This window comes from Mobula hypostoma, chromosome 3 (genome assembly GCF_963921235.1).
Source record: "Mobula hypostoma chromosome 3, sMobHyp1.1, whole genome shotgun sequence".
NCBI classification, from domain to species: Eukaryota; Metazoa; Chordata; class Chondrichthyes; order Myliobatiformes; family Myliobatidae; genus Mobula; species Mobula hypostoma.
The window spans coordinates 94,159,899-94,186,957 of record NC_086099.1 but is presented as its reverse complement, the minus strand read 5'-3'; the positions used below and the strand labels follow the sequence as shown (position 1 = coordinate 94,186,957).

The 27,059-nt window shown below is 42.2% G+C and overlaps 1 long non-coding RNA gene across 3 annotated transcripts; it reads right to left on the bottom strand.

The window, feature by feature from the left end:
- Positions 1–290: 290 nt before the first annotated feature.
- LOC134344140 (uncharacterized) lies at positions 291–27,059 on the bottom strand. Of its 3 annotated transcripts, none has more exons than XR_010017373.1 (4): positions 26,569–27,059; positions 25,558–25,682; positions 10,505–10,956; positions 291–1,035 (listed from the first exon to the last, which is right to left on the bottom strand). It is a non-coding gene; the product is annotated as an uncharacterized LOC134344140 (long non-coding RNA). The 3 variants fall into 3 exon arrangements; XR_010017374.1 differs by lacking the exon at positions 10,505–10,956 and having other exon boundaries at positions 26,569–26,622; positions 26,820–27,059; XR_010017372.1 differs by lacking the exon at positions 10,505–10,956.

Genomic DNA, 27,059 nt, shown 5'->3' with positions numbered 1-27,059 from the left:
AGGTCCTCTTCGACGTCAACGATGGACGAACAATTGTGGTTTGCTGTCCTGAGAGCCTTCGTTCGCTTATTCTAAAGGTCTGTGGTTAAAGAAGCTCCAGTGATGTTGCTTGAAACAAGGTGTAGCCCCCCTGGCCAGCCTCAGGGTCGCTCTGCTCACTGTCGTCTAGGGAAATAGCCCTCGGCCCCGCCAAACTGGGTAATTAGTTTGTGTGGATGCTGTGTGATGTACCCCACCCTGCCCAAATAACAGACAATACACCGGGTACGATTAAATGATTTACAGTTTATAGATATTACTGGAACTATATAACTAATAGAGAATAAAATATAAAAGGAAAATCAAAGGCACCATACTTATCAAAGTTCAATCTCTTCGTGCACAAACAGTTGGAGCTCAGGACCCTTCTTCACCTGTGACCCCTCGGACCACCTCGACCGGCCGCCTGGGACCAACAACAGTGGTCGACCAGATGCTCCACACGAGTCCGTCGCTGTCTCCTCTCCTCGTTGAACGCCCCGCTCGGGGTCCGACCCCATTAACGGACTCACAGCACCTGGTCCATCCTCTGTCTCTCTCTCCCGCCTTCTCCCCCAAAACCCCGTGCATACAATACCTTCAGATACACCAAAAACATAACAACTATCCCAATTGGTTCGTAACATATTCTTATCACACTAGCCCAAAACGAGTTGCTAGCGCAAGAACTTTCTCAGCGTTTAACATAACAAAGAAGCATTCCCAAGTATAACATAACAAAGAAGCCATTTTAATTAGCCTACACAGTAACATAAAAGATGAAACCCCCTTACAAAGGTAACAGAGATAACTGAGTCAACGTAATCTTCACTTCGCCCCCGAACTGCAATAGTGTATGAGCCACGTGCCTAGGCACAGCCTCAAGTGTTAACAAGAGCTTTCAGTCGTTTCTTCAATTTCTCATCATCAAGATATCAGCTTCATAAAGGGCAACCTCTCTGCTGACCTTCAAGAACACTTAGATAATTGTTTTCCAATTTTGATAATGTGGGATGCCTGCAAGTAAAGGTGAAAGGCATTCGTATCACTCAAAGATATATCAAGAACAACCTAGACAACAGCCAATGTAATACAAATACGACTAGGGCGAAGGCTCACAAAAATAGAAGCACTTGGGGACCCAGGAAGAAGCAGTTCTCTGTGTTCTAGACCAATATACAAGCTCCTGTGGGAGAATATGAGGATGAGTCAAAGTAACAACATGGTCTCAATGAGAGGCTTATTAGAACTTCAGTTAGTTGAGTTGGTCAACAAAAATATCACGCATAGATGTTCTGCATTAGTATTACTAGACTGTAACATTGAGTATTGCTTTGCTGTAACCCTCAGTGTTACTCTTTATTGCAGTATCACAGTATGGTTCTGGTATTCAGTATTGATTTGGTACTCAATGCTACTATGCTGCAACAATATTACACTATTACTGCTTGTGCCATGCACCAGTGAGGATAAGAATAGAATGATTTAGCAGGTGAATGTGTGGCTGAGAAATTGGTGCAAGGGGCAAGTTTCAGATTTAGACCATAAGACATAGGGGCAGAATTAGGCCATTTTGCCCATTGAGCCTGCTCCACCATTCAATCATGTCTGATCCTTTTTTCCCTCCTCAGCCCCACTTCTTGGCCTTCTCCTTTGATGCTGTGTCCGATCAAGAACCTATCAAGCTCTGCCTTAGATACACCTCATGACCTGGCCTCCACTGTTGCCTGTGGTAACAAATTCCACAAATTTACCACCCTCTGGCTAAAAAAATTTCTCCACATCTCTGTTTTAAATCTACGCCCCTCTAGGCTGAGGCTGTGCCCTCTTGTCCTAGACTCTCCCACCATAGGAAACAACCTTTCCACATCTACTCAGTCTAGGCCTTTCAACATTCAAAAGGTTTCAAAGAGACCCCCCGCCCCCAATCCTTCCAAATTTCCAGCAAGTACCCACAGCCATCAAACATTCCTCATATGATAACCCTTTCATTCCCAGAATCATCCTTGTGAACCTCCTCTGAACCCTCTACAATGCCAGCTCATCTTTTCTTAGATGAGGAGCCCAAAACTGTTCACAATACTCAAGGTGAGGCCTCACCAGTGCTTTATAAAGTCTCAGCACCACATCCCTAATTTGTATTCTAGACCTCTTGAAATGAATGCTAATATTGCATTTGCCTTCCTCACCACCAACTCTACCCTCAAGTGAACCTTTAGGATGTTCTGCACAAGGACTCCCAAGTCTCTTTGCTACTCAATTTTTTGGATTTTCTCCCCATTTAGAAAATAGTCTGCACATTTATTTCTACTACCAAAGTGCACGACCATGCATTTTCCAACATTGCATTTCATTTGCCACTCTCTTGCCAATTCTCCTAATCTGTCCAAGTCCTTCTGCAGCCTACCTGTTTCCTCAAAACCACCTGCTCCTCCACCAATCTTTGTATCATCTGCAAAGTTGGCAACAAAGCCATCTATTCCATCAACTAAATCATTGATATACAACATAAAAAGATGTGGTCCCAACACCAACCCACGTGAAATACCTCTCGTCATTGGCAGCCAACTAGACAAGGATCCTTTTATTCCCTCTCACTGCCTCCTACCAATCAGCCAATGCGCTAACCATGCCAGTAACGTTCCGGTAATACCATGGGCCCTTAACTTGGTAAGCAGCCTCATGTGTGGCACCTTGTCAAAGACTTTCTGAAAGTCCAAATATGCATCATGTATTGCATCCTCTTCATCTATCCTACATGTAATCTCCTCAAAGAATCCCAACAGGTTCATCAGGCAAGATTTTCCCTTAAGGAAACTATACTGACTTTGTCCTATCTTGTCCAGTGTCACCAAATACTCTATAATCTCATCCTTAACAATTGACTCCAACATCTTCCCAACCACTGAGGACAGGCTAACTGGTCTATAATTTCCTTTCTGCTGCCTTCTGCGTTTCTTAGAGAGTGGAGTGATATTTGCACCATGCCGGAGTCCAATGATTTCTGAAAGATCATTACTAGTGCCTCCATAATCTCTACCGCTACCTCTTTATGAACCTGGGGGTGCATTTCATCTGGTCCAGGTGACTTATATACCCTTAGGTCTTTCAGACTAGCAATGTGCCAGATGCAAAATACTCAATTAGTTCATCTGGCATCTCCTTGTCCCCAGGTATTATTTCTCTGGCCTCATTTTCCAGCAGTCCTATATCCACTCTCATCTCTCTTCTATATTTTACATACTTGGAAAAATTTTTACTATCCACTTTGATATTGTTTGCTAGCTTTCTTTCATATTTCATCTTTTCCCTCCTAATGATTTTTTTAGTTGCTCTTTTTAAAAACTTCCCAATTTTTCCTGCTAATTTTTGCTTTGTTGTATGCCCTCTCCTTTGCTTTTACATTAGCTTTGACTTCTTTTGTCAGCCACAGTTGTACTATTTTGCTATTTGAGTATTTCTTTACTTTAGGAATACATCCATCTTGCACCTTCCTCATTTTTCCCAGAATCTCACACCATTGCAGCTCTGCTGTCATCCGTGCCAGCATCTCCTTCCAATTTACTTTGGCCAACCTCTGTCATACCACTGTAATTTCCTTTACTCCACTGAAATGCTGCTACATCAGACTTTACTTTCTCCCTATCAAATTTCAAGTTGAACTCAAGCATATTGTGACCACTGGCTCCTAAGGGTTCTTTTACCTTAAGCTCCCTAATCACCCCCCATTCATTACATAACACCCTATCAGGTATAGTTGATCCCCTAGTAGGCTAAACGACGAACTGCTCTAAAAACCCATGTCAGAGGCATTGAACAAACTCACTCTCTTGAGATCCATTTCCAACCTGATTTTCTCAATTGAACTGCATATTGAAATCTCCCATGACTACCATAACATTGCCCTTTTGACATGCCTTTTCTACTTCCGTCATAATCTGTGGTCTACACCCTAGCTACTGTTTGGAGGCCTGTGTATAACTGCCATCAGGATACTTTGATGCTTGCAGTTTCTAAACTGAACCCACAAGGATTCAACATCTTCTGATCCTATGTCACATCTTTTCACTGGTTTGATGCTATTCTTTACCAGCAGTGCCATGCCACACCCTCTGCCTACCTTCCTATCCCTCTGAAACAATGTGCAACCTTGGGCAGTCAGTGCCCAGCTACAACCATCCTTCAGCGATGATTCAGTGACGGCCACAACATCATACCTGACAATTTGTAAAAGTGCAACAAGATCATCCACCTTATTCCTTATACTCTGTGCATCGAGATATAACACTTCGAGTACTGCATTTGCTACCCTTTTTGATTCTGCATCCCTCATGCACTGATACTCACCCTGCTGGCTGCAGTTATGTCCTATCATCTGCCTGCCCTTCCTGACAGTCTGACTGCATGCTGTCTTTGCTTTTTTACCATCCATCCTATTCTGAGTCATTTCACCCTGGTTCCCATTTCCTTGCCAAATTAGTTTAAACCCTCCCCAACAGCTCCAACAAACCTGCCCATAAGAATATTGGTGCCCCTCAGCTTCAGGTGCAACCTGTCACTTTTGTGCAGGTCATACCTCTCCCCAGAAGGGATCACAATGATTCAAGACCTGAAGCCCTGACCCCTGACTCCTGCACCAGCTTCTCAGCCACACATTTATCTGCTAAATCATCCTGTTTCTACCCTCACTGGTGCATGGCACAGGCAGAAATCCAGAAATTACTAACCTGGAGGTCCTGCTTCTCAGCTTTTTACCTAGCTCTAGAAATTCTCTTATCAGGGCCTCTTTGCTTTTCCTTCCTATGTCATTGGTACCAATATGTACCAAGACATCTGGGTGCCCTCCCCCTCCCCACTCGAAACTGCTGTGTACGCAATCCAAGGCGTTCCTGACCCTGGCACCTGGGAGGCAACATCCCATTCGGGTGTCCCGTTTCTGTCCACAGAGTCTCCTGTCTGTTTCCCTGACTACTGAGTCCCCTATCACTATCATTCCCCTCTTTCCCTTCTGGATCCAGATTTCTGAATAATTGGAATCTCCTCTGGAGAAGGTATGACCTGTACAAAAAGAATAAGGAAGACCTGAACCTGAGTGGGACCAATATCCTTGTGGGCAGGTTGCTAGAGCTGTTGGGGAGGGTTTAAGCTAATTTGTCAGGCAGTTGGTAACCAAAATGATAAGGCTGAGGATGGGGCAGCTGGTATACAAGTAGACGCAGTGTATAGTGAGACTGTGAGGAAGGACAGGCAGCTGGTAGGGAAACATAGAAACATAGAAAATAGGTGCAGGAGTAGGCTATTCGGCCCTTCGAGCCTGCACCGCCATTTATTATGATCATGGCTGATCATCCAACTCAGAACCCCGCCCCAGCCTTCCCTCCATACCCTCGATCCCCGTAGCCACAAGGGCCATATCTAACTCCCTCTTAGATATAGCCAATGAACTGCCCTCAATTGTTTCCTGTGGCAGAGAATTCCACACATTCACCACTCTCTGTGTGAAGAAGTTTTTCCTAATCTCGGTCCTAAAAGGCATCCCCTTTATCCTCAAACTGTGACCCCTTGTTCTGGACTTCCCCAACATTGGGAACAATCTTCTTGCATCTAGCCTGTCCAATCCCTTTAGGATTTTATACGTTTCAATCAGATCCCCCCTCAATCTTCTAAATTCCAACGAGTACAAGCCCAGTTCATCCAGTCTTTCTTCATATGAAAGTCCTGCCATCCCAGGAATCAATCTGGTGAACCTTCTTTGTACTCCCTCTATAGCAAGGATGTCTTTCCTCAGATTAGGGGACCAAAACTGCACACAATACTCCAGGTGTGGTCTCACCAAGGCCTTGTACAACTGCAGTAGTACCTCCCTGCTCCTGTACTCGAATCCTCTCGCTATAAATGCCAGCATACCATTCGCCTTTTTCACCGCCTGCTGTACCTGCATGCCCACTTTCAATGACTGGTGTATAATGACACCCAGGTCTCGTTGCACCTCCCCTTTTCCTAATTGGCCACCATTCAGATAATAATCTGTTTTCCTATTTTTGCCACCAAAGTGGATAACTTCACATTTATCCACATTAAATTGCATCTGCCATGAATTTTCCCACTCACCCAACCTATCCAAGTCACCCTGCATCCTCTTAGCATCCTCCTCACAGCTAACACTGCCACCCAGCTTCGTGTCATCCGCAAACTTGGAGATGCTGCATTTAATTCCCTCATCCAAGTCATTAATACATATTGTAAACAACTGGGGTCCCAGCACTGAGCCTTGCGGTACCCCACTAGTCACTGCCTGCCATTCTGAAAAGGTCCCGTTTATTCCCACTCTTTGCTTCCTGTCTGCTAACCAATTCTCCATCCACATCAATACCTTACTCCCAATACCGCGTGCTTTAAGTTTGCACACTAATCTCCTGTGTGGGACCTTGTCAAAAGCCTTTTGAAAATCCAAATATACCACATCCACTGGTTCTCCCCTATCCACTCTACTAGTTACATCCTCAAAAAATTCTATGAGATTCGTCAGACATGATTTTCCTTTCACAAATCCATGCTGACTTTGTCCAATGATTTCACCGCTTTCCAAATGTGCTGTTATCACATCTTTGATAACTGATTCCAGCAGTTTCCCCACCACCGACGTTAGGCTAACCGGTCTATAATTCCCCGGTTTCTCTCTCCCTCCTTTTTTAAAAAGTGGGGTTACATTAGCCATCCTCCAATCCTCAGGAACTAATCCAGAATCTAACGAGTTTTGAAAAATTATCACTAATGCATCCACTATTTCTTGGGGTACTTCCTTAAGCACTCTAGGATGCAGATCATCTGGCCCTGGGGATTTATCTGCCTTTAATCCCTTCAATTTACCTAACACCACTTCCCTACTAACATGTATTTCACTCAGTTCCTCCATCTCACTGGACCCTCTGTCCCCTACTACTTCTGGAAGATTATTTATGTCTTCCTTAGTGAAGACAGAACCAAAGTAATTATTCAATTGGTCTGCCATGTCCTTGCTCCCCATAATCAATTCACCTGTTTCTGTCTGTAGGGGACCTACATTTGTCTTTACCAGTCTTTTCCTTTTTACATATCTATAAAAGCTTTTACAGTCAGTTTTTATGTTCCCTGCCAGTTTTCTCTCATAATCTTTTTTCCCCTTCCTAACTAAGCCCTTTGTCCTCCTCTGCTGAACTCTGAATTTCTCCCAGTCCTCAGGTGAGCCACTTTCTCTGGCTAATTTGTGTGCTTCTTCTTTGGAATTGATACTATCCCTAATTTCTCTTGTCAGCCACGGGTGCACTACCTTCCTTGATTTATTCTTTTGCCAAACTGGGATGAACAATTGTTGTAGTTCATCCATGCAACCTTTAAATGCTTGCCATTGCATATCCACCGTCAATCCTTTAAGTGTCATTTGCAAGTCTATCTTAGCTAATTCACGTCTCATACCTTCAAAGTTACCCCTCTTTAAGTTCAGAACCTTTGTTTCTGAATTAACTATGTCACTCTCCATCTTAATGAAGAATTCCACCATATTATGGTCACTCTTACTCAAGGGGCCTCTCATGACAAGATTGCTAATTAACCCTTCCTCATTGCTCAAAACCCAGTCCAGAATAGCCTGCTCTCTAGTTGGTTCCTCGACACGTTGGTTCAAAAAACCATCCTGCATACATTCCAAGAAATCCTCTTCCTCAGCACCTTTACCAATTTGGTTCACCCAATCTACATGTAGATTGAAGTCACCCATTATAACTGCTGTTCCTTTATTGCACACATTTCTAATTTCCTGTTTAATACCATCTCCGACCTCACTACTACTGTTAGGTGGCCTGTACACAACTCCCACCAGCGTCTTCTGCCCCTTAGTGTTACGCAGCTCTACCCATATCGATTCCACATCTTCCCGGCTTATGTCCTTCCTTTCTATTGCGTTAATCTCTTCTTTAACCAGCAACGCCACCCCACCTCCCCTTCCTTCATGTCTATGCCCTCCTGAATATTGAATATCCCTGAACATTGAGCTCCCATCCTTGGTCACCCTGGAGCCATGTCTCTGTGATCCCAACTATATCATAATCATTAATAACAATCTGCACTTTCAATTCATCCACCTTATTACGAATGCTCCTTGCATTGACACACAAAGCCTTCAGGCGCTCTTTTACAACTCTCTTAGCCCTTATACAATTATGTTGAAAAGTGGCCCTTTTTAATGCTTGCCCTAGATTTGTCCGCCTGCCACTTTTACTTTTCTCCTTAGTACTTCTTGCTTCTACGCTCACTTTACACCCCTCTGTCTCTCTGCACTGGTTCCCATCCCCTGTTGTGAACTAACCTCCTCACGCCTAGCCTCTTTAATTTGATTCCCACCCCCCAACCATTCTAGTTTAAAGTCACCTCAGCAGCCCTCGCTAATCTCCCTGCCAGGATATTGGTCCCCCTAGGAAAGATTGCAGTCAGTGGGATGAGTTGAAGTGTAACAGGGGGACAAACTCAAAAAAGGTGATGAATACTGGACTGAAAGTGTTATATGTGAATGCACACAATATGCAAAATAAGGTAGGTGACGTCGTAGTGCAATTAGGGATTGGCAGGTATGACATGGACATCACTAAATTATGGTTGAACGAAAACTATAGTTGGGAGCTTAAGATGCAAGGCACAGCGGGGAGGGTGACTGCTCGTAAAAAATGAAATCAAATCCTTAGAAAGGAGTGACATAGGATCAGAAGGCATAGAATCCTTGTGGGTAGAGTTAAACTGCAAGGGTAAAAAGACCGATGGGAGTTTTATACAGCCTCTGAACAGTAGCCAGGACGTGGAATACAAATTACAATGGAAGATAGAAAAAACATGTAAAAAGGGCAATGTTATGATTGTTGCATATTTAATATTTCAGTCATTATTAAGTAATAGTCATTGAGTATATTTAAAACGGAGGTTGACAGGTTCTTGATTAGTCAGGGTGTCAAAGTTTACAGGTAGAAGGCAGGAGAATGGGGTTGAGAGGGGTCATAAATCAGCCATGCTGGAATGGCGGATCAGATTCGATAGGCCAAATGGCCTAATTCTGCTCCTATGTCCTATGGTCTAATAAGTATTGCTCTAGAACAGGGCTTTCCAATGTTTTTTATGGAATGAACCAATATCATTAAGCAAGGAGTTTGTAGACCCCAGATTGGGAACCCCTGTTCTGGAACTTAATTATGTTCCAAGATTCTGTATTGTTCTGACTCTCAATATTGGGTGTAGACCTGCTGTACACAACTCAAAATGGAGAACCCTGGCTTCTTCCCTCTTCCTTTTCAATCCTGATGAAGGGTTTAATTCTGAAATGTTGTCTGTTTATTCTTCTCCGTAGATGCAGTCTGACCTGCTGAGTTCCTCCAGTATTTTGTATGTGTTCTTCAGGTTTCTAGAATCCAAAGAATCTCTTGTGCTTAGAGTTCAGGCACATGATTTGCTGAAAGTGGAGTCACAAGTAGACAGGCTTTTGGTATGCTGACCTTCATTAGTTGGGCATTGTGTATAGAAGTTGGGAGGACATGGTGTGGTTGTACAAGATGTTGGTGAGGCTGTACTTGGAGTATTGGGTTCAGATTCGGATACCCTGCTAAAAAAAAGATGTTATTAAACTGGAAAGAGTGCACAAAAGATTTACAAGAATGTTGCTATGACTTAAGGGAATGAGTTATAGAGAGAGGTTGCACAGGCTAGGCCTTTCTTCCTTGGAGTGGAGACTGAGAAGTTACCTTATGGGGGGGGCATATAAAATTATGAGGGACATAGGTAAGGTGAATGCACTCAGCCTATTCCCCAATGTTGGGAATCAAGAACTAAAGGACGCAGGTTTCAGGGGAGAGGGCAAAGATGTAATAGGAACTTGAGGGGTAACTTTTTAAACAGAAGTTGGCATGTATGTGGAATGAGCTGCCAGAAGAAGTGAATGAAGTAGGTACATTAACATTTAAATGACAGCTGGACAGGTAGATGGCAAATGGGACAGAGTTGCATGGGCATCTTGACTGGCATGCACCAAACAGCTAGTTTCTGTGCTGTGTGAATCTATCATCTCAACATGCTGGCTCAGTAAGAAGACAAGTGATATATTGACCATTAATACGAGAGAATTTCAGTAAATAAATAATGAGAAAGTCGTACAACATCTTAGCAGGCTCTTTGGCTCCACCAAGTACCTATCTATGGTAATCCAGTTGCCCAGCACTTTATCTGTAGACTTTTATGTCATGGTGATTCAAGATTTCATTAGGATACTTACTGAATGTGAGAGTACCTGTCTCCAACATCCACTCAGACAGTGTGATTCAGATTCAAACCAGCCTCTGCATGAAAACATTCTCCCCAGATTATCTCTAAACTTCTTAACCCTTACAGTAAACAATATACAATGTATGTGTGCAAAATAACATATCCCTACATTAATCTGATAGTGTGAGTGTTTACACTCAGTGCCCACCTGATACTGCTCTCCACTATTTACTCCACTTAATGTAGAATGCATCTCAACTCTGGGGGCTCCTCCGTGGAGGTTGTAGGAGTTGACTGTGGGACTGCAGAAAAGTGATTCTGATAGCTGTGGACACCTTTTCTCTGGACGTATTGGCATCCTGAACCGTGCACAGCAAGCTGTTCAATCTGCTGATCCATCCCAGGCCACCAGACAAAGCTTCAAGCCAATGATTTCATTTTGACGGGCATGTAGTTCCTCCAACACTTTAGCTCTCAGCTTGGATGGAACAACAACTCTCAATTCCCACATAAGGCAACTTTGGTCACAGGCAAGTTCATCCCGGTGCGAGTGAAATTGGGGGAGCTGGAATTTCTGCTGTGCATTTGAGCTATGTTCAGTAGTCATGTAGATCTGAGACAGTGTGGGGTCTTCTCTGGTTTCTCTTTGGATCAACTCTGCTGTAAGAGAAAGACTTTCGATTTGCATTAGGAAGAAAACGTCAAGAAGAGTGTCCTCTTTTCTAATCTTTTTGGGTATTTCTTTTTCAAAGGGTAAATGGGACACACTAGTAGCATTTCAATAATTAGTTAACTTCATGAATTTGATCATGTAATTGTGTTTTCCAAGCAACAAATTTCACCTCTGCATTCATATTATTAGTGGAACACCCTTCTATGGATTGAAAATGGACACTAGTGGTTGACGACCAGTAATGAGGGTAAACTCTCTCCCATACAAATACTGGTTGAAACATTTTACACCCTAAACCAGACTCAATGCTCTCTGTCAATTTGTTTGTAATTTTTCTCTGCAGTGGTAAGGGAACATGATGCAAAGGTTATGGGACATTCACTTCCATCACTCAAAACATGTGACATGACTGCCCCATATCATATGGCAAGATGTCACTAAGCAAGCTCTACTGGACGATGTTGATCATAATGTGCAAGTACAGAGTCTAATGTCACCACTTCTTTTGTCTCTTGGAAAGCCATGTCATACTGGTTTGTTCATTGCCAATCTGTAGTAATGAATTGAAAGGGTGGATCAGTGGCCAGGTTTGGTAGGAATCTGTTCTCGACAATTCCTAAAAAGAACCATACCTGTGACACATCCTTTGGCTTTGGGGCATCCACCACTGCTTGAATCTTCCCAGCACGCTTGTGTTAAATCTTGTGTGTCAATGGTGTGACCACAGTAAGTGATGCTTGGTTTAAAGAATTCACACCTGTTACAGTGTACACAGAGCCCATTATTTTCTAATCTTTTTAACACTGCCTTGGGATTTTGGAGATGTTGCTTGTCATCCTCACTGGTAACAATGATGTCATCCAGGTAACACTGAGTGCTTGGGCAGCCTCACAACACCTGGTCCATAGCTTTCAGATGCAGACTCTACTCCAAAAATAAGCCTGTTATAGTGATAAAGCACTTTGTGAATGTTTATGGTGAGGAACACTTTGGACTCTTCCTTCATCTCCATATGTAGGCAGGCCTCAGCTAAGTCCACTTTGCTGAAGTCTTTTCCTCCAGAAAGATTTGCAAAGATATCTTCTATCCTGGGCAGAGGGTATTGATCTTCTTTCAGTACTAGTTTGATGGTGATATTAAAGATACCACAGATTCTGATAGACTCATTCTTTTTGGTGACTGGGGCCATTGGCATTGTCCATGGGCTCTGCTCAGCCTTGGAAAGAATGTCTTCAGTCTCCTTATGATCTAGCTTACTGGCTGCTTGATCACAGATGGTATAAGGAACCAGATGGGCTTTGTAAAACTTTGGTGTGGCATTTTCATTTAACACTATTTTACCCTTGATATGTTTGAGTTTTCCAAAGCCATCTTTGAACACTGCTGTGGCATCATTCAGTACCTTTCTTAATTCACTTTGAGTTGACTCTATTACAGGGGATGTGGCATGCAAATGGTGGATGGATCTCCTATCAGGTTGTAGTTGTCTCAGCCAATTATGTCCCCAGAATGCTGGCCCTCCTATTTTCGCCACATACAAGACCAATGTAGCTTGTTGGTTGTTGTATTTCACTGTTACAAATGTCATTCCTCAGGGTTATCTTTTCTCCAGTATAGGTTCTTAGTTGGATATCTGTAGGCTTCAGTTCAGTATCTTTGAAATGCTGTTCAAACTCATTTTGTGGAATGACTGAATCAGACAACCCGGTGTCTAATTCCATTTGAATTAATTTGCCGTTCACTTCTGGTGTAAGCCATATTGCTTGTCTCATGTTAGTTTTCACACTGTAAATCTCAAGGGTATCCAGTCCTGTGTCACTCTAATTATTATCAGATTTTTCATCAACAACAGATTAGTGCTCTTTTTAAAACTGCAACTTGACTTTTTAGCTTTATCTCTTTCCTGTGCAATCCATTTATTTTTGTTTGCCTGACACACTCCTAGTATGTGTTCTACCTTGTTACATTTTCTTCAAGTTTCACCTTTAACCCTGCATCAGTCTGGTATATGTGAGCCCCTGTCACAATGGTAACACAATTTGTTTGGTCAGGCTGATTTCTGTTTAGGTGTTGCAGTTTGGTTCACACTCACTTTCATTCCTGACTGCAACTCAGTTGTGTCTCTGGCTCCTGTTTCTATTGATACAGTGATTTCAACTGCTCTTTTCAATGTGAGTTGTGCTTCCATGTGGAGTCATTTTTGAAAGCTTTCTTGTAAGATTTCACAAACTAAATGTTTGTTTAGTGCATCATTAAGCCTATCACTGAAGTTACAATGCTCACTCTCTTCAATTCAGCCATATAGGCTGAAATGGACTCCCTTTTCTTTTGATTCCACTTAAGAAACCCAAAACATTGTGCAATCAACAATTGTTTTGGTCCTAAATTTTCCAGTATTACATTGACAATATCAGCATAGTTGAATTCAACTGGCTTGGTTGGAGCAGTTAAACTTCTAAGCAAACTATATGCTTTTCCATATTTTGCACTGGCACTTGCTTCTCATTGGCTACATCATATGCTTCAAAATACTGCTCAATTTGTTCAGTATATATCATCCGGTTATCTGTTGTGCAATCAAGCGTGTTCCTTCTGAAGTATTTCTAAAGTTAAAATCTAACTCCAGCACTTCCTTCTCCCATGCTCTAACCATTTTCCCAAGTACCCATGCCTCAATATGTGTAGGGTCACTGGGATCAAACAGTTCTAACATCTTTCCAGATTATCGATGCTATGAGACACTTAACTATTTAATTGCTGCTTCTGATTCTAAATTATCTCAATCTAATGTTAATCCATACACCCCTTGGAACACCATCCATATTTGGTAAATGTGTGTTCTCCTTTCCTCTGGTAACATTTACTTAAATCTTCTATTGGGTCCCTGCTGTTACTACCCATAACAGTCAGTATCACATTCTTTAACTCCTCATTTGTTCCCCCAGCAAAATGTATGTTTGGATGCAAGGACATTACAATCGATCTTCTTTCCATGGCATCACCTAGACGTGTATTGCTCTCTAGTAACTAATTACCTGAAACAGCTCCCTAGATTCATCCTAAAAGCAAATATGTCCCAGTATCCCTCTGTTACAAATAGGGCAGAGTAGGTTACATTCTGGTTTTGTTTCTTGCCCTGACTCCCCCAGTTGTTAGTAACTTGGGGGGGGGGGGAAGCAATCGTGCATATACTTTTGGTTATATGTTGACGGGGGATTCTTGGGAGAAGGCTCCTCTTTGTAACCTTATTTGGTCACCCCATCTGCTAAATCACTCCAATCCATATCTCCATATTCATCTTCCTCCCCACTTTCAGATCCAAAAGCACATATTAATCCTCTCAGAGCAGTAAATTGGCCCTGCAACTTTTCTGTCAGCTTTAGACACTTAGTGTGATCTCCAATGTTGCTCTTCTTTTCATGTTCTGATTTCTGCATCACATTCATGGTCCGCCATTGGTCAGGGTCGACTATGGATTTGCGTGTTAGTGTCTACGTGATACACAAGCCAGGGCAGTATGATATGGAGAGCAATCTGTTGCCCATTCAGCAGCCTCCCCCTCTCCTCACAGTGATGAATCCAAGGGAACAGCAGAGACCAATACTTTTTGGGACCAACGGCATTGCAGGAGTTGCAGGTCAGTGTTGAACTCAATGTAGAACTGCCTAAGGGACTCCAGCTCTGGACGTTTCCTTTGAGTTTACCCCGAAGCCTTTCTGTGAGTGGGTATAACCACAAGGCAGTGGAGGTTTGAAATCAAAGTTTTCCTTCTGCTAGATGAGCTGCCAACCATGACTGATGAGCTTCATCTTCTTGTTTACTCTTTTCTTTATCCATTTTCTCACACTTCAACTGAAACTGGTTCAAATGCATCAAATCCAGATTTCTCTGCCCCTGTAAATCAGTAAACTTTTTCTTAAGGTGCACTATCCTCTGTGAAGCCTTTTGATTTCTTCTTCTAATCTGTCCTACTCTACTTTAGTTTCTTGCTGATATCCTAAATTTTCCTTTTCTAATCTGTCCTGCTCTACATTACCTGTTAACATTTCAGGTTTTCCTTGTCTAACCTGTCCCACTCTGTTTATCTTTCTGCCAACATTCAATAAAATCCTCAATTAAACAGCCAAATATTACTGGCTTCTTTAATCATTTAGATTCCTTGTCTGACAATTTCCTTTGAGCAATCTTCCAAAGAGCTTCCCCAGCAGTTTTCCCTTCACTGCTGGTGTGAGCAGCATAATCCATGTATTGTGGCCATTTCCTCAATATGTATTTCTGGAGGAGACCTCTCCAGTCAAAACAATCCAAGTCCTCTGGATTTGCAGAATTACCTGAAAATTCTTCATCCTCGGTTAGTAACAGCTATATACCCAGCCCCAGATCTCTCTGTACCTCACCAACATGGTCAAACTTGAGTATCCTACTGACTCAACGAAGAAATTTATCCTTGAGCCTACCCAGGGATGCCAATTCTGTTACAAGTCTTAACTCTCAACAATTATGATCAGTTAGGCACAGAGAGGGTCTGTATTTACTGACAAGTGCCTTTATTGTCTCAACTAACAAGCACGTGAAGTTATGAACTAAATGCCTGTGTACACACCCACTAGGTTTCCTTGACCCTCCACGAACAGTCAAAGAATAGAAGAGTAGTACCCAGGAAAAGGAGTTTACGCTGGCCTGATGTTCTTCCTGATCCCAAGGTGGGATCATCCACTTCTCCAATGGTTGATCTCCACAGAGTTGTTGCTGCCTGTGCTCCCAAAATCTTTCATTCTTATTCTTTTTTTTTTAAATCAAATCATTCTATGATGTTTCAATTTCCTTGGCTTAAGCACATCTGACATCATTAGCTTCTTATTGGATCTGGCCCAATGGCTAAAGCAGTATTCCTTTAGCCTCGTGCATCAGGTGATTTCTTTTGTTCTGTCCAATTCAGACAGGTCTAAACTAGTCTAACCAGGTCAGCCAAACACTGAGCCCAGATGACCAGATCATAGGCTGTCCCTGCTATTTTAAATAATAAACAACTTCTTATCTGAGAATAGTCTCAGGTTTAGCAGAAACTCCTTGTGTCCATGTTCATTTGCTCTGATTAAGCTATCCCTGAGCAACAACCAGTTCACCAAACAATTCACAAAATGACAACTGGAAGGAATGTTTAACAAAATAGGTTGCCTCCATTCCTGCAACCAAATAGCACGAACAAAGACTTTTGCTTTGTCTGTTTCCACTGCCTTTGCATCATTCCTGTTCACTGATTTGTAGATTATAGTTCTTTCCGGCCAACATAATTTTCTTTATAAACAAGAGAAAATCTGCAGATGTTGGATATCCGAGCAACACATGCAAAATGGGACCCGGGGGATGGGACCCAGAGCGATAGAGCAGTGAAAGAAGTGCATGGAGTAAAGCAAGATCTAACATACAGAGGCTTTGAGGAAAGAGAAGCAGAATAAACGGTGTAAAGACAGTAAGGTAGAAGGGCTAAAGTGTGTGTACCTCAATGTAAGAAGCATCAGGAACAAAGGTGATGAACTGAGAGCTTGGATACATACATGGAATTATGATGTAGTAGCCATTACAGAGACTTGGCTGGCACCAGGGCAGGAATGGATTCTCAATATTCCTGGATTTCAGTGCTTTAAAAGGGATAGAGAGGGCAGAAAAAGGGGAGAAGGGGTGCCATTACTGGTCAGGGATACTATTACAGCTACAGAAAGGGTGGGTAATGTAGCAGGATCCTCTTTTGAGTCAGTATGGGTGGAAGTCAGGAACAGGAAGGGAGCAGTTACTCTATTGGGAGTATTCTATCGGCCCCCTGGTAGCAGCAGAGATACAGAGGAGCAGATTGGGAGACAGATTTTGGAAAGGTGCAAAAATAACAGGGTTGTTATCATGGGTGACTTTAACTTCCCTAATATTGATTGGCACCTGATTAGTTCCAAGGGTTTAGATGGGGCAGAGTTTGTTAAGTGTGTCCAGGACAGATTCCTGTCACAGTATATGGACAGGCCGACTAGGGGGAATGCCATACTAGATCTAGTACTTTAGCATTATCATGGAAAAGGATAGAATCAGAGAGGACAGGAAAATTTTTAATTGGGGAAGGGCAAATTATGAGGCTATAAGGCTAGAACTTGCAGGTGTGAATTGGGATGATGTTTTTGCGGGGAAATGTACTATGGACATGTGGTCGATGTTTAGAGATCTCTTGCAGGATGTTAGGGATAAATTTGTCCCGGTGAGGAAGATAAAGAATGGTAGGGTGAAGGAACTATGGGTGACAAGTGAGGTGGAAAATCTAGTCAGGTGGAAGAAGGCAGCATACACGAGGTTTAGGAAGCAAGGATCAGATGGGTCTATTGAGGAATATAGAGAAGCAAGAAAGGAGCTTAAGAAGGGGCTGAGAAGAGCAAGAAGGGGGCATGAGAAGGCTTTGGCGAGTAGGGTAAAGGAAAACCCCAAGGCATTCTTCAATTATGTGAAGAACAAAAGGATGACAGGAGTGAAGGTAGGACCGATTAGAGATAAAGGTGGGAAGATGTGCCTGGAGGCTGTGGAAGTGAGCGAGGCCTTCAATGAATACTTCTCTTCGGTATTCACCAATGATGATGAATTGATGATGGTGAGGACAATATGAGTGAGGTTGATGTTCTGGAGCATGTTGATATTAAGGGAGAGGAGGTGCTGGAGTTGTTAAGTTACATTAGGACAGATAAGTCCCCAGGGCCTGACGGAATATTCCCTAGGCTGCACCACGAGGTGAGAGAAGAGATTGCAGAGCCTCTGGCTAGGATCTTTATGTCCTCGTTGTCCACGGTAATGGTACCGGAGGATTGGAGGGAGGCGAATGTTGTCCCCTTGTTCAAAAAAGGTAGTAGGGATAGTCCGGGTAATTATAGACCAGTGAGCCTTATGTCTGTGGTGGGAAAGCTGTTGGAAAAGATTCTTAGAGATAGGATCTCTGGGCATTTAGAGAATCATGGTCTGATCAGGAAAGTCAGCATGGCTTTGTGAAGGGCAGATCGTGTCTAACAAGCCTGATAAAGTTCTTTGAGAAGGTGACCAGGCATATAGATGAGGGTAGTGCAGTGGATGTGATCTATATGGATTTTAGTAAGGCATTTGACAAGGTTCCACACAGTAGGCTTATTCAGAAAGTCAGAGGGCATGGGATCCAGGGAAGTTTGGCCAGGTGGATTCAGAATTTGCTTGCCTGCAGAAGACAGAGGATGCTGGTGGAGGGAGTACATTCAGATTGGAGGATTGTGACTAGTGGTGTCCCACAAGGATCTCTTCTGGGACCTCTACTTTTCATGATTTTTATTAATGACCTGGATGTGGGGGTAGAAGGGTGGGTTGGCAAGTTTGCAGATGACACAAAGGTTGGTAGTGTTGTAGATAGTGTAGAGGATTGTCAAAGATTGCAGAGAGACATTGATAGGATTCAGAAGTGGGCTGAGAAGTGGCAGATGGAATTCAACCCAGAGAAGTGTGAGGTGGTACACTTTGGAAGGACAACCTTCAAGGCAGAGCACTCAGCGGCTGGGACGGAGTCGAAGCGCTCGGCAGAGATGGTGCTTGGAGCTCGGTGTCGAAGGGCTGGTTGAAGGCTCGAAGTTTTCGGATGGACTCAGTGTTAGCTGTGGTCGGGTGCTTTCAATGCATCGACAGTTGTCGTGCCTGGAGGTTTATGGCAGAGAGAGTTTCTCCCTTCTGCCGCCTGCTATCGGGGACTATCGGGAGTCGATCGGAACTTAGAGACTTTTTTTTTAACCATTCCCATGGTCTGCTCTTTATCAAATTATGGTATTGTTTTGCACTGCTGTAACTATATGTTATAATTATGTGGTCTTGTCAATGTTAGTTTTTGGTTTGTCCTATTTTTTCTGTGATATCACTCCGGAGGAGCACTGTATCATTTCTCAATGCGTGCATGCATTTCTAAATGACAATAAATGAGGACTAAGTGTCCTCATAATCTAATCTAAAAATCTAAAATATTTCACTATAATCAAATGGTGTAAATAAATATCTATTTATTTATTCATTTATCTATTTACCGTTTATTTATTGAGATACGAGGGGTGATTGATAAGTTCGTGGCCTAAGGTAGAAAGAGTCAATTTTAGAAAACCTAGCACATTTATTTTTCAACATAGTCCCCTCCTACATTTACACACTTAGTCCAGCGGTTGTGGAGCATACAGATCCCTTCTTTGTAGAAGTTGGTATCTTGGACCTCCAGAAAGTGGTCCACAGTAGGGATGACTGATAAGTTCGTGGCCTACAGTAGGAGATGAGTTATATAGCTCTCGTTATGTGCATGCGCAGTTCAACTCTTTGAGTGATTAAGCAGAAAGTTTGAAGTTAATAACTCAGCAATGTTACCCTGAGGCAAATCAGGTTGGATAAATCCCCAGGGCCTGACAAGGTGTTCCCTTGGACCCTTTGGGAAGCAAGTACAGAAATTGCCAGGGCCCTAGCAGAGATATTTAAAATATCCTTAGCGACAGGAGAGATACTAGAGGATTGGAAGATCACTGATGTTGTTCCATTGTTTAAAAAGGGCTCTAAACCGAAACCAGGAAATTATAGGCTGCATACATCAAAGTTGCTGGTGAACGCAGCAGGCCAGGCAGCATCTATAGGAAGAGGCGCAGTCGACGTTTCAGGCCGAGACCCTTCGTCAGGACTAACTGAAGGAAGAGTGAGTAAGGGATTTGAAAGCTGGAGGGGGAGGGGGAGATGCAAAATGATAGGAGAAGACAGGAGGGGGAGGGATGGAGCCGAGAGCTGGACAGGTGATAGGCAGAAGGGGATACGAGAGGATCATGGGACAGGAGGTCCGGGAAGAAAGACGGGGGGGGGTGACCCAGAGGATGGGCAAGAGGTATATTCAGAGGGACAGAGGGAGAAAAAGGAGAGTGAGAGAAAGAATGTGTGCATTAAAAAGAGTAACAGATGGGGTACGAGGGGGAGGTGGGGCCTAGCGGAAGTTAGAGAAGTCAATGTTCATGCCATCAGGTTGGAGGCTACCCAGACGGAATATAAGGTGTTGTTCCTCCAACCTGAGTGTGGCTTCATCTTTACAGTAGAGGAGGCCGTGGATAGACATGTCAGAATGGGAATGGGATGTGGAATTAAAATGTGTGGCCACTGGGAGATCCTGCTTTCTCTGGCGGACAGAGCGTAGATGTTCAGCAAAGCGGTCTCCCAGTCTGCGTCGGGTCTCACCAATATATAAAAGGCCACATCGGGAGCACCGGACGCAGTATATCACCCCAGTCGACTCACAGGTGAAGTGATGCCTCACCTGGAAGGACTGTTTGGGGCCCTGAATGGTGGTAAGGGAGGAAGTGTAAGGGCATGTGTATTATAGGCTGGTGAGTCCGACATCAGTAGTGGGAAAGTTATTGGAAGGTGTTCTAAGGGACTGGATATATAAGTATTTGTATAGACATGGACTGATTAAGGATCGTCGGCATGGCTTCGTGCATGGTAGGTCATGTCTAACCAATCTTACAGTTTTTCTAGGAAGTTACCAGGGAAGTGGATGAAAGCAAGGCAGTGGAAGTTGTCTACATGGACTTTAGTAAGGCATTTGACAAGGTCCTGCATGGGAGACTGGTCAAGAAGGTTCAGTGTCTCGACATTCAGGATGAAGTAGTAAATTGGATGAGACATTGTGGCAGAAGTCAGAGAGTGGTAGAAGAGGGTTACCCCTCTGACTGGAGGCTTGTGACTAGTGTGGTGCTGCAGGGATCAGTGCTGGGTCTTTTGTTGTTTGTCCTCTATATCAATGATCTGGATGATAATGTGGTTAACTGGGTCAGAAAATTTGAGGATGACACCAAGATTGGGGGTGTAGTGGGCAGTGAGGAAAGGCTGCCTTGGCTTGCAGAGGGATCTGGACCAGCTGGAAACAGAGTCACAAAGAAAGCTTTTGGCACATTGTCCTTCACAAATCAATTTATTGAGTGCAGAAGATGGGATGTTATGTTGAAGTTGTACAAGATGCTGGTGAGGTCTAATTTGGAGTATAAGTAATGTGTGCAATTTTGGTCACCTAGCTACAGGAAAGATGTAAACAAGATTGAAAGAGTGCAGAGAAAACTTACAAAGTTGTTGCTGGGCCTGGAGGACCTGAGTTAAAAGGAAAGATTGAATAGATTAGGACTTTATTCCTTGGAACATAGAAGATTGAGGGGAGATTTGATAGAGGTATACAAAATTATGAGGGGTATTGATCTGGTAAGTGCAAGCAGGTTTTTTCTACTGAAGTCGGAGGGACTACGGTTAAGGGTGAAAGCTGAGGAGTTTAAGGGGAACACAAGGGGAAGCTCCTTCACTCAGAAGGTTGTGAGAGTTTGGAGTGGTGCATGCGAGCTCAGTTTTAATGTTTAAGAGAAGTTTGGATAGGTACGTGGACAGGGATATGGAGGGCTGTAATCCTGGTGCAAGCCAATGAGCGTAGGCAGTTTAAATGGTTTCAGCATGGATTAGATGGGCCAAAGGGCTGTACTCCTCTATGACTAAATATCTGAAATGAGCGGTGTGGATTCATAACAATTCATTGTTGGATACTTCACTGAGGACAGGGAGGAAGCTACAGAAGAAACTTCAACCTTCACAGGTAGTACGAAAGAAATTGGAAAGAATCATTGAAATCATCAAACTTTACCAATTTCTTATCATTCTTGACAAACAGGGTACAGCTCTGAGGGATTCCTTCTTATACTGTTTAAGATCAAAACTTTGCAGAGGTGTTGTAAATTCAGGCAGTAATGCAAAATATGCAACTCTACATCCCTGCCAGGAAACTGTTGGATTAGTACTTTAGCCTGAAAATAATTAATGGCATTAATGTTGGAGCACTTAAGAGGCTGCAACATGTATACACAATTCCATAAATAGCAGCAAGACAAATAGAGAAAAGTGATAGATAATCACAGGCTAGCATGCAGTGAACCTCGTAACTTTTATTCTGATTTTGTAACATTAGAATGCAGACAAGTTCAGTAGTTTCTAAATGATCACATTTTAGTGAGCCTGGTTTCATTTTAATACATACACATGGACAAATTGTCACCTGATGAAATTGTCCATAAAGTAAGCTGTTCTGAAGCTGTCGAGTACCAATGAACCTTTCAGGAATTAAGCTGTATGCGTTAATGCAGATTTATATAAACTATTCTGTGTTCCTTAAAATACTACAGTACCTAGGCGTTATTTTCTAAATTATTCTTCTTTGAAATGGCTCAAATTTTCCATGATATAACTTAAATATGTCACCATAATCAGCAGGCATTAGGAGATTAAATTCCAAAATCCTGTGAGTTTTACAAGAGGGTGTAACCTTACACAATGGAGAACTATGTTACATAATTTTCTTCACTTCTTGAACATATCAGCAGATCAATAATCTCAAAGGATGTTAGAAACAGAAATTTAACCCCTTGAGCCCATGATAACTGGTCTTACACTATCCTTGGAGGACAGCACCACATTACATGACTGAGGATGTCCTTGTTGTAAGGACAGGACTTTACCCCCAGATGGGTTGTGCTCTGTCCTCTTTGCTGTCATAGACAGATGCATCTACAGCGGCTAAGGTGGTTAGGTTCAGAGTTCAAAGTAAATTTATTAACAAAGTGTGTATATGTCATCATATACTATCCTCAGATTCATTTCCTTGCAGGCATTTAGAAGAAAATAAGGAAAAAGAATAAAATTCATGAAAAACTACAATTAAAACAAAGGCTGACAACAAATGTGCCAATGAAGACAAATTCTGCAAATAATAAAAAAGGCAATAATAATACTGAGCAAATTAGTTGAAAAGTCCTTGAGAATCGGAGAAGAGATTGCTTCTCTCTCTGCCCGGCCTGGCAATGAACTATTTCAGAAATCTGCTAGCTTGGTCATTTGTGATGCTGTTGGCAATGGATACTGTACTAAGTTTCCTTAATCAGAGTAGATGCTATGCCTTTGGTTTTCTCAACACTTCCTCCAAATGCTCTTCAAAAGAAAGAAGTTTAGAATCACTGGATGGGGAAGACTAATTGGTGGTAATCAGTGGAAAGTAGGAAGACTGATCAGTAGTAATTAGCAGTAAGTAATTGTCAGAAATTGCAGGGTCTTCTTATGTGGTTTTAGCTTAATGATGGAAGAGGACATATCTGGGATTCATAATGGACAAGTTTGAGAGATTGGCTGAAGGTGTATTTCTGTAACTACTGTACTTTGACAGTTGCATGACTGGTATGAGAAAATTAGAAGCAGGATTGCCAATAGGGCTTTCTCCAGCCTGCTCTGCATTCAATGAGATCATTGCCGATCTTATGACTTACATTCACTTTGCTGCGCCATTTCTATATCCTCTGATTACTTTAATGTCCATAAATGTATCAACTTCAGCCTTTAATATAAATGATTGAACATCCACATCTTCCCAATGGATAGAGTTCAAAGGTATGCATCTTTGGGATACCTTTTCCAATTATGTGTTATCTCTGGCTGTTCACAAGAAAAGATTGATGATTATTGAGTGGGCTAGTTGTGTAACTGCAGTGCCCAAATGCAGTACCAGGATGATGCTGGGTAAACACTCTGTCTCTATTATTATGCTTGAAAGTGGCAGTTTGATACAACTCAGTGACCTGCTGGCCATTTCAGATGTGTGAGAATGATCTAATCTCATACTTGAGTCTCTAATTACATTTGCTGGTTTAAGATATTGTGCATGATCCTGTGATGAAGACTCAAATATTGTCTCTATGGAGTGTTCTTCTCCATTCTAAATGATTATTGACTAGGGATTCTCATGAGTCAGTGGGGATGTTACAATTTTAAAAGCTGACTTTGGGAACACCCTCTCCTGCTGTGACAAAGCTCACATTAGAATGATTGTTTTGCAAGACTGATACCAGTCACAACAGACAACGCGTAGCCTCCCGAAACTGATCGAGTGAGGTCAGAATCTTGATACCAGGGTTGATGACCTGGGAGAATATTTTGACATTGGATGTCTAACCCACCAGTCAGTTTGGAGGATTTTGCAGAGACAGCATTGCCTTGTCCCTTGAAGTGACTACTATAAATTTATGACTTCAAGACATACAGCACATTAAGCTTTGTCATAGATGAATGTGGTACTAGGTTTGATGTTTTGGTGTTCAAAGATTATTTTGTGTAGTTGGCCAAAGCCTTCAGTGGTACCTGGAGGCAGCAGTGAATTTGGTTATTGACATCTATCTTTGCTCAAAGGTGTAAAAGTGCAAATAAATGTTCTCTGAATGTGTAACGTGATCCTTGTTTACTAGCGTCTGGCACTGAATTTTGATTTTTTTGGGGGGGAGGTGGTGTAGTACATGATGTTGTTTATCTCTTGCATATTCAATGTAGGGCACATCCTTTCTTACCCTTCAGTAAAGAGGTCAATGATGGCTAGAGGTCAGGTATTCTGAACACAGAATTCAGTGATTGAGGTTGACATGATCTTGGCTTTGCAGTGGAGATAACAAAAATTGAAATTTCTTCCTCTTCCTGAAATAATTAAATCAACTCAATCTAGAAGCTGGTTGGAGGTAGGATGCAGTATTGTAGCAAGGAAAACTGGAGAGTGACAAACCCTCGTTTGATCCCAGGCTGCACTTGGATTGAATCCGAGTTTGTGGAGGAAATGTTGACAGTTCCAAGGTCATTACATACATGTAATGAGGAGAGCCAAATTTAAAGGGGGATACTCTAGAATCCCAGAAACTGCTAGGAATTCAGAATGTCAGCCTGAGTCTTTGACAAAGAAGGTTAGAATTTCACATTTTTGTCAGAACTGATAAATGTTAATAATTTTTCTTTCTCCACAGATACTGCCTGATCTACCAAGCATTTCTAGCATATTGTTTTTTTTTCCCCCATTTATATAACTTCTCTAATTTATCTCTGTTCACAGGGTCAAAGAAGGTCAAAATAGTAAATGATATTATTTATAATATTTACTTTATATTAGTAGAATTATTTAGTTTTAATAAACTTTTAAAAGAGGTCTAAATTATAATGGTCCACAAGTCTCAGATAGCTTTATCTCACTGGGACAGATTCAGGGCCGAACACAGATAATAGGTATCAGGGAAAGTTACTTACACCGTCTTTGGAAATGATCAAGTCTGGTTATCTGAATCATTATTCCATCTAAGTCATTTATAAATACAATGTATAGATTGGTCCCAACACAGATCTCTATGGAACAGTCCTAATCAAACCCTGTCAATTAGACTATCTCCCTAAAGACACTTTAGTGTCTTGTCTCTCAGCTATCCTTATAAACAAATCAATCAATTGGCCTTAGTTCCTAAGATAAACCTACAGGGAACCTTAAGAACTGTCTTCTGGAGACCTATTTAAATAAGATCTAATAAATTGTCAGCTACGTTAGTCATCACCTTAAAAAGTTCAACCCAGGTGCATCATATATGACCTACATTTGTTCAGACTCTAATTAATTCATCACCCTATTGTTAATTTAGAATCTTCTAATTTCCAAATAACATTTTAACCCAACTTGCCTATAATTCCTCTCTTACCTTTTGCCTTGCATGGTATTCCTTATGTCATTCAATTTCTCCAGTTTTCCAGTTCTTTGTTTCTCCAGAAATAATTGGAAATGAAAGAATGAAGCAAGTTGTTTCCAAGGGAACAGCTTAGAATGCTGAAAGGGAAAGTGAGGAAGATAGCTTTGGTTGTGATGTCACATTGGAAAATTAACAAAAATGATCTGTTAGATGTAAAAGTGTCAAAGGTGTGGACAAAGGAGATCCCAATTCTGGTTCTGATAGGGAGAAGAGACAAGAACATTGATGTAGGAAGGGAATGGATTTGGGTGAGAGGGCTATCAACACTAGTGGGAAGAAATCTTTGAAACAGGAGAAATATCAGAAGCATCTGGAAGAGATATAACCATAATACCGATACAGCATCTGGTAAATTCTGCCATTTTGGATTATGAGAGGTGTGATATGCAAAGTTTATCCAGTCACTAATTTTAGCTATCGTACCCAATGCTGATGCTGCCAATAGAACCATGGTGTATGGGGGATTCAGATAAATCATGTTCAATTACAATCCTAATACTTACACTCTCCTCCACCATCAGGTTTCTTAATGGTCCATGAAGCCATAAATAAACACACAAAGAATGCTGGTGAATGCAGCAGGCTAGGCAGCATCTACGGCGGGGGGGGGGGGGGAGGACAAAAGAGCAGATTATCACCTATCCTTACTGATATATGATCTCCTGGTGAGATATTTGAGGGTCCAATTGCAGAGGCCCAAGTTTAGAGGCTTGGTGATTAATAGTAAGGGGATGATAGTATTGAATGCTGAACTATAACTAATAGCAGCCTCATGTACATTCTGTTGTCTAGGGGCACCAAAGCAGAGTGGAGAGCTAAAGAGATTATGTCCACTATATACCTGTTACAGTGGCAGATGACACCTCTGCAGGATAATAGTTATTTCCTTTATTAGAGAAGCTGGTAGAAAGAATACAGAACAATGAGAGGAAAATATTTCAGTTATGAACCAAAGGCACTTACCTGGTCTGGTAGAGGAGGCAGAAACTTTCATACAAAACAGCATTGAGTAGAGAGCTAGTGAGAAAGATGAAGATAAATTTATGGGCCTATTGAGTTTTAATAGATATTACTGCATCCAAATCCTGTAACCATCAGCCCTGTGAGCGTAACAGTGCTGGTGTATGAAGGCAGCTCACCACCACGCTCTGAAACAAAAGGTGCGGACTAGCTTCACCCATGACGCCCACACATTCTGTAAAACACTAACCTACCCAGTCAACAACAGGAATTCTGCAGATGCTGGAAATTGTATTTACATCACAGCCACTCGGTGAAGCCAGATCCGCAGGAATCGTGTCCTGAGTTACACGCACAAGATACTGGGGAAATTCAGCAAGCGGCACCTATAGAGAAGAATAAACAATGCTGGCGCTTCAACATTTTACAGCACCGGCAACATGAGTACAATTCCCGATAAGGGGTTTGCACATTCTCCCTGTGACTGCATGGGC